The 20512-nt window shown below is 44.2% G+C and overlaps 1 protein-coding gene across 2 annotated transcripts in view; it reads left to right on the top strand.

Moving 5' to 3' along the window:
- Positions 1–20512, top strand: part of NFATC2 (nuclear factor of activated T cells 2) — a 105346-nt gene that overhangs the window by 999 nt on the left and 83835 nt on the right. The gene's annotated exons all lie outside the window — the stretch shown is intronic.

Below are 20512 nucleotides of genomic sequence, written 5' to 3'. Positions count from 1 at the left end.
TCTTACAACATAATGATCATACATCCCTAAAAGGTGTCTGTGCACTTTAGTAAGTTGGTCTTGTAGGGGTTAAAGGCAGAGGATTCGGCAAAGCTACAATTTGCATGGAGCTCACGGCATATGTGTGTACATTTCTAATTTTACATGCATCTAGTTTGTATGCCGAACAAATATTTACATGTTTCTACAAGATAATACATTGATTTATTTAGGGAGGACAAACCACAATGTGATGCAGGAGAGCGGCAGATGGCTGGCTGCTTTAACTCTTTGGATAGTTTTTATACCTCCCAGACTTAAATCTAGCAAAACCACGTTAAGATTAACTGTGTAAATCCAATCTGAAATAATATGGTCTATCTGTGGGCGCCATGGCCAGAAAATAACTATTAAAAGAGTTGGTCAAAGTCTGGAAGTTATCCACTACATATAGGAAATAACTTTTTTATTGCTGGGGGTCAAACTGCTGGGGCACCCACCGATATGTAGAATGGGGCTTTGAAGAACCCAGTCTGAATGGAGAGGATAACTTCCAAACTTGGATCAACCCCTTTAATAATTCTGTCAAGGAACAACTATAAGGCTAGGGTCACATGACCGTTTTTCCTTCAATTGAGAAAATCTATCGGATTATGCTAATTACACTCTGATCAGACTCTAGTCTGAGATTGATCAGAGTGTGATCTCTCATTTTTTCCACGGACCCATAGAGTTGAATGGGCCAGCGACGTCCAATTCTCAGAGCCAAACCGTGCATCCTGCAATTTTTTCCTTAAGCTGACTGGGAAGAAATGGGACATATGCACAGCCCCTTAAAAAACATGGGGACAAGTGCCATCTGTTAAAAAGATGGAGCCCTTATGGTGTTTTATTCTGTGCGTGGCGCCAACAGACAGTTCTCAGGATTGACCCCCAAGTTATAAGTAATTTTTTCCTTTTAGCTACAAATAGGGGATAACTTCTAAACTTGGCACAACCCCTTAAATTACATTATCTACTATATAATTGTCTAAGGGTCACTTCCGTCTGTCTTTCTGTCTGTCTTTTTGTCTGTCTGTCACGGATATTCATTGATCGCAGCCTCTGTCCGTCATGGAAATCCAAGTTGCTGATTGGTTGTGGCAAAACACCCACGACCATTGCCACGATCAGCGACGGGCACAGTCCGGCGGCAAAATGGCCGCTCCTTCCTCCCTGCAGTCAGTGCCCGCTCCATTCTCCCCTCCAGTCAGCTCTCACACAGGGTTAATGGCTGCGTTAATGCACCGTGTTATGCCGCGGTGTAATGCACTCCATTAACGTAGCTATTAACCCTGTGTGACCAACTTTTTACTATTGATGCTGTGTATGCAGCATCAATAGTAAAAAGATCTAATGTTACAAATAATAATAATTAAAAAAAAAAGGTTATTCTCACCCTCCGACGTGGTGCACTGTCCTCGGCAGTGGAAGCGGCAGGTTCCGGTGCCAAGGATGTATGCGAGAAGGACCTTCCATGACGTCACGGTCATGTGACCGTGACGTAATCACAGGTCCTGTGCTCATACCAATCCTGGGACCGGAAGCTGCCGCACACAGGCGCCAGGGCTACAAGGGGCCTTCGGAAGGTGAGTATATGTTTATTTTTTATTTTAAGTCTTTTTTAACCACGCATATAGTGCCCACATTGCTATATACTATGTGGGCAGTGTTATATACTATGTGGGCAATGTTATATACTGCGTGGGCTGCGTTATATACTACATGGCTGCTATATACTATGTTGGCAGTGTTATATACTGTGTGGGCTGCGTCATATATTACATGGCTGCTATATAATACGTGGGCAGTGTTATATACTATGTGGGCAGTGTTACTATGTGGGCAATGTTATATACTGCGTGGCCTGTGTTATATACTGTTTGGGCTGTGTTATATACTGCGTGGCCACTGTTATATACTGCGTGGCCTGTATTAACGCATCAGGTATTCAAGAATATGTCGTGGCCTGTGCTATACACTATGTGGCTGCTATATACATACAAATTCTAGAATACCCGATGCGTTAGAATCGGGCCACCATCTAGTTAAAAATAACAGTCTATACTGTTTACAAAATTGGCTAGGGCCAATATTCACGTATTTTGGTCAGTGCTGGTATTTGTAAACCAAGACCAAAATTAAAACATGAGGATAAAAAATTATAGTGAAAACATTTGTACATCTTAACTCTGGGTTTTGGCTTATAAATACTGCTTTGAGAAAATTTATTCAAAAGCAAGCAAAGTGCTAAAATGAAAAAAATAAAAGAAAAACAAACAATGCTCATGTATTCAAACCCAAGCTACTCCAGCGCAGACCATATGGGGCCCAGCCAGTCTAATTTCTTTGGTCTTTGCTTCCCTGCAGTGACGAGGCACTGCAATCATAGAGCTCAATGCTAGCATGTCTGGCACTAGATTGTCCAGTTATAGGCGTGAGTGGTCAAGTATGTACACGATGCTATCATCGAGTACATACTTGACCACTCACGCCTATAACTGGACAATTTAGTGCCAGACATGCTGGCATTGAGCTCTATGATTGCAGTGCCTCACCACTGCAGGGAAGCAAAGACCAGTGGAGGACCTGGTGGTGCTTTGGTGCAGCTGAGAGTTGGCTAATTTTTTTTAAATTATTTTTTTAATTAAAAAAAAATAAATTCCATTTTGGCAGATGCCATTACATTACGATCAGTGGGTCTGACCTTTTTATGACTTTCCATTGTGAGTACTAAGGGATCGTGATCTTTTGGGCTTTTCACTTGCACTGTGGTGTCTGTGTCCACCCGCTATGTCACATAACTCCATTCAAATGGAAGAAAAAACTATGTAGGAGCTGCAGTGCTTAAAAGGGGTGGATTATGGCTTTTTGATAGGAGATGATACCAATGCCCTTTCAGTAGGGTTTGACCATAGAACGTAGTAACAGCAGTACAAAGAACTTCGAGTGGCTCTGTTTGGCTTTTTTTACAACTCCGACTCCGACTCCAACTCTGACTCCACCAAAATGGACTCTGACTCTGGTTCCGACTCCACAGCCCTGTTTCCAAGCACCAATAATGTTCTATTTTTGTGATTGGCAGCGGCTGTGACGGGAGAGCTGCTGCCAAAAGCTTCTACTTTCACATTTTGCCCACTGGTGCAAAAAATCATTCCAAGAATAAATCCTCGTGACATGAAATTTTGATCTTATCCACTTGATTTCCTGTGGAATTTATAGCATTACTACCAAGGTTCACCAAATCTGCAAACAATGCAAAACTTTTATGGCAAACTGGTCTGTCAGGAAACCAAAGCGATGAAAAATATTGGAGAAATATTTTGTTTGAACTCTTCTCACTTCTATGCAAAAATATAGTAAAATATTACATTTTCACAGTGCAATCTAGTTTTGCTGCATTGTAATATTATATGTCCTCCTACAAATATATGCTCCACAAATAATGGTTGCGGTTACACTATGGTTTATAAAAAGGAAGATTAGACATTTGATCTAATTGTGGTGACACCTTTGTGGTCACTTTTTTCACGTAGTGAAGATGGTGTCTGCTAGAATTGATGATGACCTATTTTGCATTCATGGCGTTATGTGGCCAGCAGCTGCTGGATGACTAGGCCGAAACAGCTCCTTTCTTGCATGTAGACTCTCCTGGTCTCAGTTGGAGATAGAGTGGGCCTTGTGGAAATGAAGGCTATATTTGAGAGGTCCATACATACCTGATTTGAGAGCATGCTATGGATTTTCGAATCCTCAACATACTTGTTGTCTTTAAGGGGTATTCTCAAGTTCAGAAGTCTGGAAGTTATCTCCTATCCACATGATAGCCAGGTGTCTGACCACTTGGACCCCTTAACAATACCGAGAACTGTGTTTCTGAAGAGTCCCATTTGAACAAACAACAGCGCCAGATTCAGTAGGACAGCAGCCTTTAGACGAAGTAAACAAGTACATATTTATGACAGGTAACAGGTCCTCTTTAAGGAGGTTAAAACAACTTAAAGCAGTTACAAATTTTGTAAAATACCCCACACCTTAAAAATAAAAAAAATTTCTATGGACAATCTTCCCAGTCAGTGTCCGGCATGTGACCACAGCTCTCACCACTGACAATACTACAGCTTGGACTTTTACGGCACCTATTATTGGCAAAAATTTTGTGCCAGCTGCTTATAAACAAAGACTGAGAGAATTGCCGGAGTGCAAGTGATGGATCTGTGGGGAAAACAAGTGGTGAGAATAATTTTAATTTTTTTTTGCTTTACAGTATTTTTATCTGAGTTATCTATAGTAGCTTCCTGCGCTCACTGTAATCTGTGGCCCATGTCACATGTTCAAACACTTCTTTATCTCTCCAAATAATTTGTTTTTCTTCATTACAAATCATCATATTTACTACAAATGATCGTATAAGAGGAGAGTCAGATGACAAGGATCGCAACGCAATGCTTGGACTGGCGAGCGGCTGTACCAACCCAAGTGTGTCAGCATGTATTTCTATGCAGCTGTCACGGTTGGGTGGGGAGAGCCGACAGCCAGTCCGAGCATTGCGTTGCGATGCTTGTCCAAGTTATAAGGCCGTCTGACTCTCCCCTTATCATGAGGCTCTGTTCAAACCTCTGTCTGGAGCCTCTGTTGAAGATTTTAGCAAAAACAGAGGAAACTGATAGAGCTGATATTATTATAGTATGGGGAACTTCAAGTGCCATGAGGAACATATCTTAGCTCATACTGCGGATGTGAGGCTAAATTTACACGAGCGTATAAAAAAAGTCTGATTTTCATCCAAAAAAATGATGTTTTTCATCTGTATTGTCATTCATCATACATCAAAAGTTAATAAAAGTTACAAGAACAAATACATTTTTCCATGTTAAGAATTGCAATGTATCCGTAAAAATTGGATGCTATATGATCCGTAAATGATCGGATTATTTTTTCGCACCCGTAGACTTGACAGCATTTTTGTTGCAAGGCCAAGATGCTAGCAAATCTAGACAGATATATAAAAAAAAAAGCAAGATACCAGTGAAATAAATCCTGACTTATCCACCCATAGGGTGCTTTATATTGGTTTTATTTGCATCCATAATGTTACAGTTCATTCACTGTGTAAAACTCGATATATTGAAAAAAAAATCACATTTCAGTGCAAATAATAAGAAAAAAAACAGAAGATGGATATAGATTATTTTCATTAGAAAAGTGCATGGGAGGAAGTTCACTGAGGAAGTGGTTGAGGTTTTTTTTTCCTGAATGATCTCTGTGCTCAGTAGAGGCAAACTAAAATGTCATAATGCTGTCTGGAGAAGAGGAAATGTGAAATGCTTCATTCTGTACCTCGGACCACCAGACCAAGGGCTCATTCATCTATCTCGGTGTTTTTTATGGACAGCGCTCATGCCTATGATAGTCTAGGGGGTAGTTCATATGCCCAATTTTTTTACTCCGACTCAGTCTGCACAAAAGGAGGTAGACAGGTCCGATATTGACCCAAATGTTAGATGAAACTCGCCAATACAAGTCTATGGGTCAATGAAAAAATCAACACTCGGACACCATCCACGTCCTGTTCATTTTTCACAGACTGTTTGATAAGAGAAGCTTGAGAAAAATAATTTTTTTTCACTCGAGAAAAACATGACTAAACTCTAATAGTAAAAACAGACACTGGCCAAACTCCGATGACTCTCGGACTGGTTTTGCATACGAGAAAAATCAATGAGCTCCATCACAATTTCCACGTGAGATGGCCCACTTGGAATGTGACAGAAGATGGATTCTTTTCTTGTACTGGGGTGCTACTACGCCTAGTCCTTTTAAATCCCAAAACAGGGTGTTCATCAGGCAATCTTTGACTGATGAAGGCCCTTTGAAAGGTTGAAACATAATGCACAAAATAATAAAGGAATCAATTATCTTTTACATTCCAATTATGTATGATCTGGTTCCATTTGCACTTGCGGGATTGTGGAGCAGTGTTGATTGTTGCGTTTTCCCTTTATTTTTAAGGCTGGGGATACACTGGGACTTTGGCCACGACACCTGTTGCGCGACCAAAGTTTGCTAGGTGTCCCTGCTGCATTGTATGTGAATGGGGTCGCATTGCAACCCTAAGGAAGCTGGGACAAGCAGTTGGACTTTTTGCAACTTGTTTGTCGCAGTTGCAATGCCCTCAGAGTCGCAGTACAATCCAATTCACTTTGATTGCGCTGCGATGTAGCAAGACAAGTGTCACCAGGAAAGTCACCATGTTGCCCCAGCCTGAAGGGTACCCATGATTTTTCTTTACGACCACAACACTCCCCAAGTTGGTATGGATACAGGATCTTCTGATTGATTGACAGTTCAGGCTAGTGATCATCACACTGCTTGATCTGTGTGCCTCCAATGCTGCTATGGGAAAAAACACTGTGGGGCTGAAGCCCACCAGGATGAGGAGCTAATATCGTTCTCCAACGATCTCAGTGCAGTACTTACAAGCTCAATAGGCAAGAACTTGTGAGCGCTGATCATGTCATGTCACCTAATTGATTGCCATCAACAAAAAAATAAACAAAAGCAAAAAAAGAGAAAATCAGGGTTAGGAGGTGAATTGAGGCAGATAGAAAAAGCAAGCAAATTGCAAACTTGCTTTCTATCTCACTGCCCATCGGTCTACACCGCCCTTATCTATTATCTATAGAGAAGGGTTGATGACACATATCATAATCAAAGGATAATACGAATTAGGGCAAGTAGGAGGGTACCTTGGATAACGACCTGCACTTCATAGTACAATATGCCTGGCATTCCCAGGGCAAATACACAGTTTGGGTCTGCACCTGATTTCCAAAGGCATTCTTGAAGTTTGCCACAGCCTTCCAGGAGAACTCCGTGTACAGATTGATTATGTGTTTTTCTGATGTCTCTACCGTACAGGTTGACAATTTAATCTTCCTGCTTCTACACTAAACTGATGTAAAACATGTGGTTACTGACATGTGCTGCGTAATATATGTAATCGTGGCATTGTTAGGGGAAGTACAGACCTTGTTTTCCTTTTATAGGTAACTTCGATTGTAAAGCGGCTTTTAATGATTTAATACTCAAAAGTATAAGGCCTTACGCCCAAGACAGAGGCTTTGCAAATGCTAATGGACAGGATCGTTAACAGATTTCTAAAACATTTCCTTATAGAAACAAAAAAAAACAAAACAGTTTGTAGAAACAGTAAGGGTACCGTCACACAGTGGCATTTTGATCGCTACGACGACACGATTCGTGACGTTCCAGCGATATAGTTACGATCTCGCAATGTCTGACACGCTCCTGCGATCAGGGACCCCGCTGAGAATCGGACGTCGTAGCAGATCGTTTGAAACTTTCTTTCGTCATCTAATGTCCCGCTGTGGCGGCATGATCGCATCGTGTAACAAAGGTGTGCACGATATTGTATACGATGTGCGCATAGTAACCAACGGCTTCTACATCGCACATACGTCATGAAATTATCGCTCCAGCGTCGTACATTGCAAAGTGTGACAGCAGTCTACGACGCTGGAGCAATATTGTTACGATGCTGGAGCGTCACGGATCGTGCCGTCGTAGCGATCAAAATGCCACTGTGTGACGGTACCCTTAATGTTTTGGCTTGAGAGCAGGGTTGCCAACCTTCAGATCTACAGTAGCACTTCAGAATAGATAAATAAGATTAAATTAGAGTGTTTATATTGTTAAGGCGATACACTTACTGTGAATCTGTATACTAAGAAGTTGTACATAGAAATTGTCACTGCAGCTCTGGAGGTGATTGGTGTATAAAACATGATGTAACAGCAGCATAGTGACTACAGCTCTGGAAATGATTAGAATATAAGACATTATGTAACAGCACAGAGGTGTAGCTAGGGTTTTGGTTCAGGGGGGCGAAGCTTCTGAGTGGGCCCCTAAATAGGTAACCTTGATTACAACTGGGTGACGCACCCTAATTGTGGAGGAGAACTGACATGACAACTTCTTCCAGCCAGGACTCATCTGCAGAGATTACAACAAAGACACATTTCACTTCTCATATTCCAGCCATCACCATCTATTCCCAACCTGCACAAACTCCTCATCCTGCTGATACCCCAATACTGAGCCCCTGCTGCCGTATGTGTCCCTATTACTGCACCTAATACCCCAATACTGAGCCGCTGCTGCCGTATGTGTCCCTATTACTGCACCTGATACCCCAATACTGAGCCGCTGCTGCCGTATGTGTCCCTATTAGTGCCCCTGATACCCCAACACTGAGCCTCTGCCGTATGCATCCCTATTACTGCACCTGATACCCCAATACTGAGCCGCTGCTGCCATATGTGTCCCTATTACTGCACCTGATACCCCAATACTGAGCCGCTGCTGCCGTATGTGTCCCTATTACTGCACCTGATACCCCAATACTGAGCCGCTGCTGCTGTATGTGTCCCTATTAGTGCCCCTGATACCCCAACACTGAGCCTCTGCCGTATGCATCCCTATTACTGCACCTGATACCCCAATACTGAGCCGCTGCTGCCATATGTGTCCCTATTACTGCACCTGATACCCCAATACTGAGCCGCTGCTGCCGTATGTGTCCCTATTACTGCACCTGATACCCCAATACTGAGCCGCTGCTGCTGTATGTGTCCCTATTACTGCCCCTGATACCCTAATACTGAGCCACTGCTGCAGTAGGTGTCCCTATTACTGCCCCTGATACCCCAATACTGAGCCGCTGCTGCCGTATGTGTCCCTATTACTGCACCTGATACCCCAATACTGAGCCGCTGCTGCCATATGTGTCCCTATTACTGCACCTGATACCCCAATACTGAGCCGCTGCTGCCGTATGTGTCCCTATTACTGCACCTGATACGGCAGCAGCGGCTCAGTATTGGGGTATCAGGTGCAGTAATAGGGACACATACGGCAGCAGCGGCTCAGTATTGGGGTATCAGGTGCAGTAATAGGGACACATATGGCAGCAGCGGCTCAGTATTGGGGTATCAGGTGCAGTAATAGGGACACATATGGCAGCAGCGGCTCAGTATTGGGGTATGTGTCCCTATTACTGCCCCTGATACCCTAATACTGAGCCGCTGCTGCAGTAGGTGTTCCTATTACTGCCCCGGATACCCCAATACTGAGCCGCTGCTGCCGTATGTGTCCCTATTACTGCACCTGATACCCCAATACTGAGCCGCTGCTGCCGTATGTGTCCCTATTACTGCACCTGATACCCCAATACTGAGCCGCTGCTGCCGTATGTGACCCTATTACTGCCCCTGACACCCCAATACTGAGCCGCTGCTGCCGTATGTGTCCCTATTACTGCACCTGATACCCCAATACTGAGCCGCTGCTGCAGTAGGTGTCCCTATTACTGTACCTGATACCCCAATACTGAGCCGCTGCTGCCATATGTGTCCCTATTACTGCCCCTGATACCCCGATACTGAGCCGCTACTGCTGTATGTGTCCCTATTACTGCACCTGATACCCCAGTACTCCTCCAGAATGCCTGCGCCCAGGGTGCCGGGCTCCAGAGTGTCGTACTCCAGTGTCTTGGCCTATAGAGTGTCGTGCTCCAGAGTGTCATGCTCCAGAGTCTTGGCCTCCAGAGTGTCGGGCTCCAGAGTGTTGTGCTCCAGAGTGTTGTGCTCCAGAGTGTCGGGCTCCAGTGTGTCATGCTCCAGAGTGTAATGCTCCAGAGTGTCGGCCTCAAGAGTGTTGGCCTCCTGGGTGCCGGACTCCAGATTGTTCTGCTCCAGAGTGTTGGCCTCCAGAGTGTCATACTCTAGAGTGTCTTGCTCCAGAGTGTTGGGCTCCAGAGTGTTGGGCTCCATAGTGTTGGCCTCCAGAGTGTTGGGCTCCAGAGTGTTGTGCTCCAGAGCGTCGGGCTCCAGAGTGTTGGCCTCCAGAGTGTCATACTCTAGAGTGTCGTGCTCCAGAGTGTTAGGCTCCAGAGTGTTGTGCTCCAGAGTGTCGGGTTCCAGAGTGTTGGCCTCTAGAGTGTCATACTCTAGAGTGTCATGCTCCAGAGTGTCGGGCTCCAGAGTGTTGGGCTCCAGAGTGTTGTGCTCCAGAGTGTCGGGCTCCAGATTGTTGGCCTCCAGAGTGTCGGGCTCCAGAGTGTTGGCCTCTAGAGTGTCATACTCTAGAGTGTCGTGCTCCAGAGTGTTGGGCTCCAGAGTGTTGGGCTCCAGAGTGTTATGCTCCAGAGTGTCGGGCTCCAGAGTGTTGGCCTCCAGAGTGTCGGGCTTCAGGATGTCAGGCTCCAGAGTGTCAGCCTCCAGAATGCCTGCCTCCAGAATGTCCTGCTCCATAGTGTCGCTCTCCCTGAGTGTTGGCCTCCAGAGTGTCGGCCTCCAGAGTGTCAGGCTCCAGAGTGTTATTCTCCACAGTGTTGTGCTCCAGAGTGTCAGGCTCCAGAGTATCGGGCTCCAACATGCCTATCTCCAGAGTATTGGGCGCCAGAGTGTTGGGCTCCAGAGTGCCATGATCCAGAGTGTTGTTCTCCACAGTGTTGGGTTCCACTGTGTTGGCCTTAAGAGGGTCAGCCTCCAGAGTATCATGCTCCAGAGTGTAAGCCTCCAAAGTGTCAGGCTCCAGATTGCCCACCTCCAGAATGCCTGCCTCCCTAGTGTCAGCCTCCAGAATGCCTGCCTCCAGAGTGTTGGCCTCCAGAGTGTCAGGCTCCAGAGTGTTGTTCTCCACAGTGTTGTGCTCCAGAGTGTCAGGCTCCAGAGTGTCGGCCTCCAGAGTGTTGTTCTCCACAGTGTTGTGCTCCAGAGTGTCAGGCTCCAGAGTGTCGGGCTCCAGCGTGCCTACCTCCAGAGTATCGGGTGCCAGAGTGTCGGGCTCCAGAGTGCCAGGATCCAGAGTGTCATGCTCCAGAGCGTTGGGTTCCACTGTGTTGGCCTCCAGAGTGTCAGCCTCCAGATTATTGTGCTCCAGAGTGTAAGCCTCCAGAGTGTCAGACTCCAGATTGCCCACCTCTAGAATGCCTGCCTCCCAAATGTCAGCCTCCAGAATGCCTGCCTCCAGAGTGTCGGGCTCCAGAGTGTCATGTTCCAGAGTGTCGGCCTCCAGAGTGTCGGACTCCAGTGTGCCTACCTCCACAGTATCGGGTGCCAGAGTGTCGGGCTCCAGAGTGTCAGGATCCAGAGTGTCATGCTCCAGAGTGTTGGGTTCCACTGTGTTGGCCTCCAGAGTGTCGGGCTCCAGAGTGTCGGGCTCCAGAGTGTCAGCCTCCAGAGTGTTGGCCTCCAGAGTTCCGGGCTCCAGAGTGTTGTGTTCCAGAGTGTCATACTCCAGAGTGTTGGCCTTCAGAGTGCTGGGCTCCAGAGTGTCGGGCTCCAGAGTGTTGGCCTCCAGAGTATTGGGTTCCAGAGTGTCAGGCTCCAGAGTGTCGGGCTACAGAGTGCCTGCCTCCAGAGTGTCATTCTCCAGAGTGTCAGGCTCCAGAGTGTCGGGCACCAGAGTGCCTGCCTCCAGCATATCCGGCACCAGAGTGCCGGTTTCCAGAGTGTTGGCCTCCAGAGTGTCGTGCTCCAGAGTGCTGGGCTCCAGAGTGCCTTCCTCCAGAGTGTCGGGCTCCAGAGTGTTGTGCTCCAGGGTGCCGGGATCCAGAGTGTCAGGCCCCAGAGTGTCAGGCTCCAGAGTGTGGGGCTCCAGAGTGTGGGCTCCAGAGTGTCGGGCTTCAGAGCACCCGCCTACAGAGTGCCGAGCTCCAGAGTGTCGGGCTCCAGTGCCATACAGTACTGGAGCAATTGTGAGTGTGGCAGCACCGCGGGCACTGTAAAGGGTGCTGAGAAGAGCTCATAATCCACTATGTTGTCTCCAAAGTATGTCAGTGCATATGCAGTACAAACTTTGTGGGGAAAAAAACATCCATGACTGATTCCCTTTAAGCAACTATATAAGGTTTAGTACATCTACTATATAATTGTCTAAGGGTCACTTCCGTCTTTCTGTCTGTCCTTATGTCTGTCTGTCACAGATATTAATTGGTGGGAGCCTCTGTGTGTCATGGAAATCCAAGTCGCTGATTGGTTGCGGCAAAACAGCCATGACCAATCAGCGACGGGCACGGTCCGGAAGAAAATGGCCGCTCCTTACTCCCCGCAGTCAGTGCCCGGCACCCGCATACTCCCCTCCTGTCACCGCTCACACAGGGTTAATGCCGGCAGTAACAGACCGCGTTATGCTGCGGGTAACGCACTCCGTAACCACTGCTATTAACCCTGTGTGTCCCCAACTTTTTACTATTGATGCTGCCTATGCGGCATCAATAGTAAAAAAATGTAATGTTAAAAATAATAAAAAAACAAAAAACCTGCTATTCTCACCCTCCGTAGTCTGCCGAGCCGCTAGCTCCTGCTGCCATCTTCCGTTCACGGCGATGCATTGCGAAATTACCCAGAAGACTTAGCGGTTTCGCGAGACGGCTAAGTCATCTGGGTAATTTCGCAATGCATCCTGGGAACGGAAGATGGCGGCAGCCGCGCCCATATCGCCGGAGCTACGTTGGATCCCAGGGGGTGAGTATATAACTATTTTTTATTTTAATTATTTTTTTTAAAAGGGATATGGTGCCCACACTGCTGTCTACTACGTGGGCTGTGTTAGATATCGCGTGGCTGCTATATACTACATAGGCAGTGTTATATACTGCGTGGGCTGTGCTATATATTACATGGCCACTGTTATATATTGCGTGGGCAGTGTTATATACTATGTGGCTGCTATATACTGCGTGGGCAGTGTTATATACTACGTGCCTGCTATATACTGCGTGGGCTGTACTATATATTACATGGCCAGTGTTGTATACTGCGTGGCCTGTGTTATATACTACGTCGCCTGTGTTATATACTGTGTGGCTGCTATATACTGCGTGGGCTGTGTTATATAGTCCGTGGCTGTTATATACTGCGTGACCACTGTTATATATTGTGTGGCCTGTATTCACGCATCGGGTATTCTAGAATATGTACAGTATGTATATAGCAGCCACATAGTATATAGCACAGGCCACGTAGTATTTGTCTGCTATATATTACATGGCTCCTATATACTACGTGGCCTGTGCTATATACTATGTGGCTGCTATATACATACATAAATGCATATTCTAGAATACCCGATGCGTTAGAATCGGGCCACCATCTAGTAGTACATATTGTGTGCTGAATTATCACATTCCAGATATAATTATTTTTTTTTTTACTAACTCTTTAAAGTTTAGGAAATAACATGACAAAAAAAGTATTTTAATGACGGATGCTATTTAACGCCTATATTGTCTCGTTCATTTAATGCCTTCTTACTGAACCTATATCCTTATTTATACTTTTGTTGTTAAACTTTTTCTATAACTTTTTTGTTATGTTTTTTTTTTTAAGTTCTTCTCATCTTCAAAGCACAGAAAACCATAATTGAAATAATTTGTTCTTGTTAACAGCATGGAATTAATTAGGACAAAAGGCTGTAACATACCAAGGCCTCATAATAGACAATGTTACGTGGCTTTGTAGTGCGTGAACGTAACCGCTGCAGCATATGTAGTCTCTAATGAAGCATGATTAAAGACAAGGGCTTCTTTTAACAATCACCAAAGACATACTGTACAAGGAGAAGTTGCTGGCGCGGTTTGCTTGGCATGTTTACTCTATCCTCAATCTTGGCCATTTTGCACAATGGATAGAAATGCTGCCAGCTTTCACTGCTGTGTTACTTTTCACTTTACAGGATGCAGGATTTTTTTCATTATTTTTTTAGCAAAGTGTATAACCACTGCTCACACTGTCACTGAGCAATCAGAAAGGGTACAAGTAGGATTGGCATGAGTTCTAACCTTAACACCTGCCCTAGAATGCTGCCTAACCCTCACCGCCTACAGCAATGAAAATTGTGGATTATTGTTATTTTATTTATATATTTTATTAAAATAAAACTAAATGCACTGTACCATATAGGGGCAAATTAACCTGGCGTTTCATATGTTGCATGTTGGATTAAGACTGTGCCATCTTTATTAAAGGGAATCTGTCAGCAGGTATTGTTTGCTGGTAATATTTGCTCTCTAATCTGAGAGCAGCATAATATAAAGCAAGTGAGCCTGATTCCAAGGATGTGTCACTTACTAGGCTGTGTGTTGTAGTTTTAATACAATCAGTGTTTTATCAGCAGGATATTATTATCACTGCATGACTAGGTGTCACGTGCACAGCAGTCAGGCTAATTAATGTAACCCCACCCCTACCACTAATTGGCCAGTGGTGGGTGAGGATTCTGACCACTGCTACATCTGCAACAGATAAAACAAGGATTCTATTAAAACTACACCAAGCAGTCCCATAAGTGATACATCGTTTGAATCGGGTTCGCTTATCCTACATTATTCTGCTCTTAGATTTCCTAGCAAAGATTCCCCTTAAAAATTACCTCTTTATATATGTTGCCACTTTTACCTGTTTGAGAAACAGAAATTGAAATCTAAGCCTGGCATGAGACAGATTTGTGCCATCATTTTTGACAATTTCTTGAAATGCTGTAGCATTTCAAAGAAAACATAATTTGAAGACCCAGCCGGGGAGCATAGCCAGAGACAGGACTAGTGCTGCGTTGCCCCCTAGCCACCTATTCCCAGCGCTGCTTCAGGTTATTGACAGCTCTATCACTATGTACACACATGTAAGAGACCTATCAATCACATGGAGAAAAGCCAGACAAGGGTGGCGCCGGATGTGTCAGGTCCATTTATGGTCCTTGGGCGGCTCTTCAAAGTATATTTCCTCTAAAGCACCGAAATTCATGCTGCCCGTGGCATGAATTTAGTGACAGGTTCCCTTTACGAGAAGTTTAACATAGCAAAGAATCTACCATTTTAGCACAAATTTGCAAGTTTTCTTAAATCAGAAAACTGATGTAAATGCCTCAATACCTTCTCTACATGATGTGCTGATAAACATAATCTGACTACAGCCTATTGACAGGTTAAAACAGAGTTTATCCAGATTATTAACAACCTGCTGATATCATACCAGGAAAGTACTAATGTGAGATGTGTAGTTCAGAATGGTTTCCTCTCGTATAAGGAGTGTGAGAAGTGTCCTCCTGGACAAGGTATGGACAGGGGACATCAGATTGCTAGGGATGAGTTTGGAATATTCACAACAAAAGCAGATGGCAGAATCCCAGACAATACATACTGGGGGATTACATCGGGAACTGAAAAGTAAGAACACGAAAAAAGCCGTCTGTAGAAAACATTATTCTGATTACTTTCGAATGCAAGTGGTGCAGTTAAGTGATTTATTGTAAGTGGAAGGACTTTTTGATAATGTGACTATATTTTTCTATGTATCTACTTATTATTATTAATAATAATGTCCTTTGGCTTGATCTCGATCCAGGACGATTTGATGGATTAATCCACTGTAGAAAGATCAATTTTGTGCAAGCCTAGCTAGGATCACCAGGGCCAGCTTCGAGCTTCACTTTCGACCAAGCGATGTTCTTGATCCTGGCTCATCATGCACTTTTGTCATACTCAGATTGACCATCAGCTCTTCCCCAGTAGCTTGTTGAGTGCCTTCTGAAATAGGGGTGCATCTTCCAGCACAATGGTAGGAGTCGAGTTCCCGCCTCTGCACAGGAGGAATCTCGAACCCTCTCAGCTGCGGTCTCCCATTCTTCTCCAGCCGCAGTGGAGTCTGCTCAGCAGAGATGTTGGTCCCAGCGTCCAGCTCAGGCTGATACTGGACGACTGGTTACTACTGCCTTTCCAGGCTCTGTCCTTGTAGCCAGCAGTGTTGAGCAGCGAGCAGGTCTTTCTGGGACTAAGTCCTGCTTTTCCCTTACTGAGCATGCCCACGGGACGACCTCCCATTGGAGTTCGGGGGTCACATGCTCAGGTCCTCTTGCGGCTCCTATTGGTCCATCTGGAAGGTCTTGTAGCACTGCCGCTATAAAAGGTTTGCATGGCCGCTTGGCCATGCGCTAGTGTGCACTTGTAAACGTGTGTGTGTTGATGTGTGAAAGTCGTTCATTAATTATCCCCTCCCTTGTGTATGACTGCTCGCGTAAGGTGGATGATTGCTTTCTAGCGTCCGATTTAGCTATCAGCACGTGACACACAAAGCAGCGTCTATTTGCTGTGACCGCCAGTGTGGCGCCGTGCGCTTTCACAGCACTTTCCTTACCCAAGCCTGGGTGGTTAGTGGCGTCCGCCAGAGCGGCACTGCACGCACTCCCGTGCATCTAAATTGTTATTTCAGTTACGCTGACACCCCAGTTGCGGTGTCGAGTGCAAGAGGTCTAGTTGTACTCTAATCCCGAGTCTAGGGGTAGAGTTCTGTGACTCCTTGCTTGTGCTCTTTGTGCGGTACCGTGGCCCTGTGATGCAACAGGGTTCGCTTTCTTCATACTGGGTGAAGTTAACCCGTGTGTGAATCCATATTGTACCGCCATATAGTCCGTCATTACTTAGCAGCAGGTTCCATCTCTGCACGGTGGACCCCGGGCTGCGAACGCATACTCTATCTTTCTAATTATTTGGTGCTTTCCGCTAGCCCTAACACACTATACCGAATTCCATTAGTTGTACTCTCCATTAAGTATTCTTGGCATAAGTAGCTTGCCAGACCTTTCTTCTGTGCAGAAATGTGGCTTTCGTGAAGGGGTGAGACAGAATCAGAGTTGGGTGATATCAATACAAACCGCCTCGTTGCGCAACGTCCTGCTGCTGACACGGGCACTGGTCAGTATGCTTAGTTTGGTACCTCAGTTGAAACCTGTCTGGTGTCCCTGATGGCAAAATACATTGCCAACAGCATATCTTTCAACATCACTGATCCACACAAATACACACAACAAATACACAATACAGACATTATATATCTACCTATGTACAATAATTCTAAAATTTTCTATATTTATTCTAAAATGTAATTTACAATGTGTTATTCTCTAGACTAATGCAACTAACACTGCACCTCATCGTGCACTTTGCTTTCTCGTGATTGATCACTAGAGCCGTCCCATCAATATTTCCTTGAATTGTACAGTATGTTGCAATTACCTTAGCATTCCTGATAAAATAAGGCTGACTTCACACTATTGTATATCGCACTATGTGAGATTTTTGTGTCAGACATAAATTGTGTTCAGAAAGCAGGATGGAAAAATACATCTCTTATGGCTAAGGTCACACGACCGTTTTCTCCACGTTCAGGAAAATCAGTCCCGTTATGCTAATCTGACTCTGATCAGAGTATGATCCGATTTTCTCGGAGATGCATTAAAAAAAATGTCTCCACCTTCTCTATAATGTCAGTACGTGAAAATTGGACCTCAATCGGATGTCACCTGAGTGTGGTCCGATTTTTTTCACGAACTGATAGAGTTGAATGGGCGAGTGCCATCCAATTCTTGAGTGGTCAAACAAAAAAATTGGACATGTGCGCAGCCCCATAGATTAACTTGGTAACAAGTGCTGTACTTGAAAAACACGGATAACACTTGTTCAACTATTTCGATCGTCTGCACGAACCCTATAGCAAACATGCAGAATCATTTACCCATACATCTTTAATTCCTTCCCAACCAGATAATTTTCCATTTTTGCTTTTTGTTTTTTTTCCTCCCCATTTTCCCAGAGCCTTAACTCTTCATTCACCCACGTAGCAGAATAAGGGCTAGTTCTTTGCAGGATGAGTTGTAGTTTTGAATGAAACAATTCATTTTACCATTTCCTGTACTAGAGATGGGAAAAAAAATTACAATTGTGGTGATATTGTGCAAGAAAATTCAATTGTTTTTTTAAATTCTATTTTTACAGCGTTCATTGTATGGTAAAATTACCTGACAATATGTTTCTCTTGGTCAATATGATTATGGCAATACCATATATGCATAGTTTTTTTTTTCATGCATATGGCAAAAAAATTGAAATTTCTAAACAAAAAAAAGAGTATATGTTGCCATTTTCCGAGATCCTTAACCCTTTCAATCCTCAGTAGAGTTGTATGAGGGCTTATTTTCTGCTTGTCGAGTTTACGTTTTTATAGATACTAGCTGAAGAGCCCGGCGTTGCCTGGGCATAGTAAATATCTGTGGTTAGTTATAGCACCTCACGTCTCTTATTTTCCCATCATGCCTCTCATTTTCTCCCTTACACCTCTCATTTTCTCCCTTACACCTCTCATTTTCCCCCTCACTCCTCTTATTCCCCCCTAACACTTGTCATTTCGACCTCACATCTGTCATTTTCCAATCACTCCACTATTTTCCCTCACTCATCTCATTTTGCATTCACACCTTTTCATTTTCACCTCACACCCCTCATTTTCACCTCAGTATATACATGTTTGTCATCTCCCTTATATATAGTATACACCTGTATGTCTTCTCTTGTATACAGTATATACCTGTATGTCATCTCCCCTGTAAATAGTATATATCTGCTGTATGTCATCTCCTCCTGTATATTGTATATACCCATGTGTCATCTCCTCCTGTATATATTATATACCTGTATGTCATCTCTTCTGTATATACTATATACCTGTATGTCATCTCCTCCTATATATAGTATATACCTGTATGTCAGCTCCTGTACATAGTATATACCTGTATGTCATCTCCCCTGTATATAGTATATACCTGCTGTATGTTATCTCCTCCTCTATATACCTATGTGTCATCTCCTCTTTTATATAGTATATACCTGTATGTCATCTACTCCTGTATATAGTATATACGTGTGTTATCTCCTCCTGTATATAGTATGTACCTGTAAGTCATCTCCTCCTGTATATAGTATATACCTGTATGTCATCTCCTCCTGTATATAGTATATACCTGTGTGTCATCTCCACTGTATATAGTATATTCCTGTGTGTCATCGCCCCTGTATATATTATGTACCTGTATGTCATCTCCCCTGTATATAGTATATACCAGGTTGTCATCTCCTCCTGTATATAGTATATATGTGTGTCATCTCCTCCTGTATATAGTATATACCTGTGTGTCATCTCCTCCTGTATATAGTATATACCTGTGTCATCTCCTCCTGTATATAGTATATACCTGTATGTAATCTCCTCCTGTATATAGTATATACGTGTGTCATCTGCTCCTGTATATAGTATATACCTGTGTGTCATCTCCTCCTGTATATAGTATATACCTGTGTGTCATCTCCTCCTGTATATAGTATATTCCTGTGTGTCATCTCCTCCTGTATATAGTATATACCTGTGTGTCATCTCCTCCTGTATATAGTATATATCTGTGTGTCATCTCCTCCTGTATTAGACCGCGTTCACACGTTATTTGGTCAGTATTTTTACCTCAGTATTTGTAAGCTAAATTGGCAGCCTGATAAATCCCCAGCCAACAGGAAGCCCTCCCCCCCGGCAGTATATATTAGCTCACACATACACATAATAGACAGGTCATGTGACTGACAGCTGCCGTATTTCCTATATGGTACATTTGTTGCTCTTGTAGTTTGTCTGCTTATTAATCAGATTTTTATTTTTGAAGGATAATACCAGACTTGTATGTGTTTTACGGCGAATTTCATGTGTCAAGTTGTGTGTGTAGAGTTGCGTGTGGCGACAAACATGTAGCGACTTTTGTGAGATGAGTTTTGTGTGGTGACATGCGTGTAGCAATTTTTTGTGTGTCGAGTTGCATGTGACAGGTTAGTGTATCAAGTTATATGCAGCAAGTTTTGCGCATGGCGAGTTTTGCCCTTGGTGAGTTTTATGTGTGGTGCATTTTGAGTGCAAGTTTTGTGTGAGGCAACTTTTGCATGTGTTGCAACTTTTGTGCATGTGGCAATTTTTCCGCGTGTGCAAGTTTTGCGTGTGGCGAGTTTTCCATGAGGTGAGTTTTGCACGTGTGGCGAGTTTTGCATGAGCCTAGTTTTGCATGTGGCGAGTTTTGCGCGTGGCGAGTTTTCAGCGGTGATTTTTGTGTTTCGACTTTTATGTGGCGAGGTTGGTGTATGTGTGTTGAAATGTGTGCTGAGGGTGGTATATGTGTTCAAGCACGTGGTAGTTTGTGGCGCCTTTTGTGTGTGTGTTCATATCCCCGTGTGTGGTGAGTATCCCATGTCAGGGCCCCACCTTAGCAACTGTACGGTATATACTCTTTGGTGCCATCGCTCTCACTCTTTAAGTCCCCCTTGTTCACATCTGGCAGCTGTCAATTTGCCTCCAACACTTTTCCTTTCACTTTTTCCCCATTATGTAGATAGGGGCAAAATTGTTTGGTGAATTGGAAAGCGCAGGGTTAAAATTTTACCTCACAACATAGCCTATGATGCTCTCGGGGTCCAGACGTGTGACTGTGCAAAATTTTGTGGCTGTAGCTGCGACGCCTCCAACACTTTTCCTTTCACTTTTTCCCCATTATGTAGATAGGGGCAAAATTGTTTGGTGAATTGGAACGCGTGGGGTTAAAATTT

The sequence above is a fragment of the Ranitomeya imitator genome, chromosome 2 (assembly GCF_032444005.1).
Source record: "Ranitomeya imitator isolate aRanImi1 chromosome 2, aRanImi1.pri, whole genome shotgun sequence".
NCBI lineage: Eukaryota > Metazoa > Chordata > Amphibia > Anura > Dendrobatidae > Ranitomeya > Ranitomeya imitator.
Note: the sequence above shows the minus strand (reverse complement) of the source record. Positions and strands in the feature narration are given on the sequence as shown.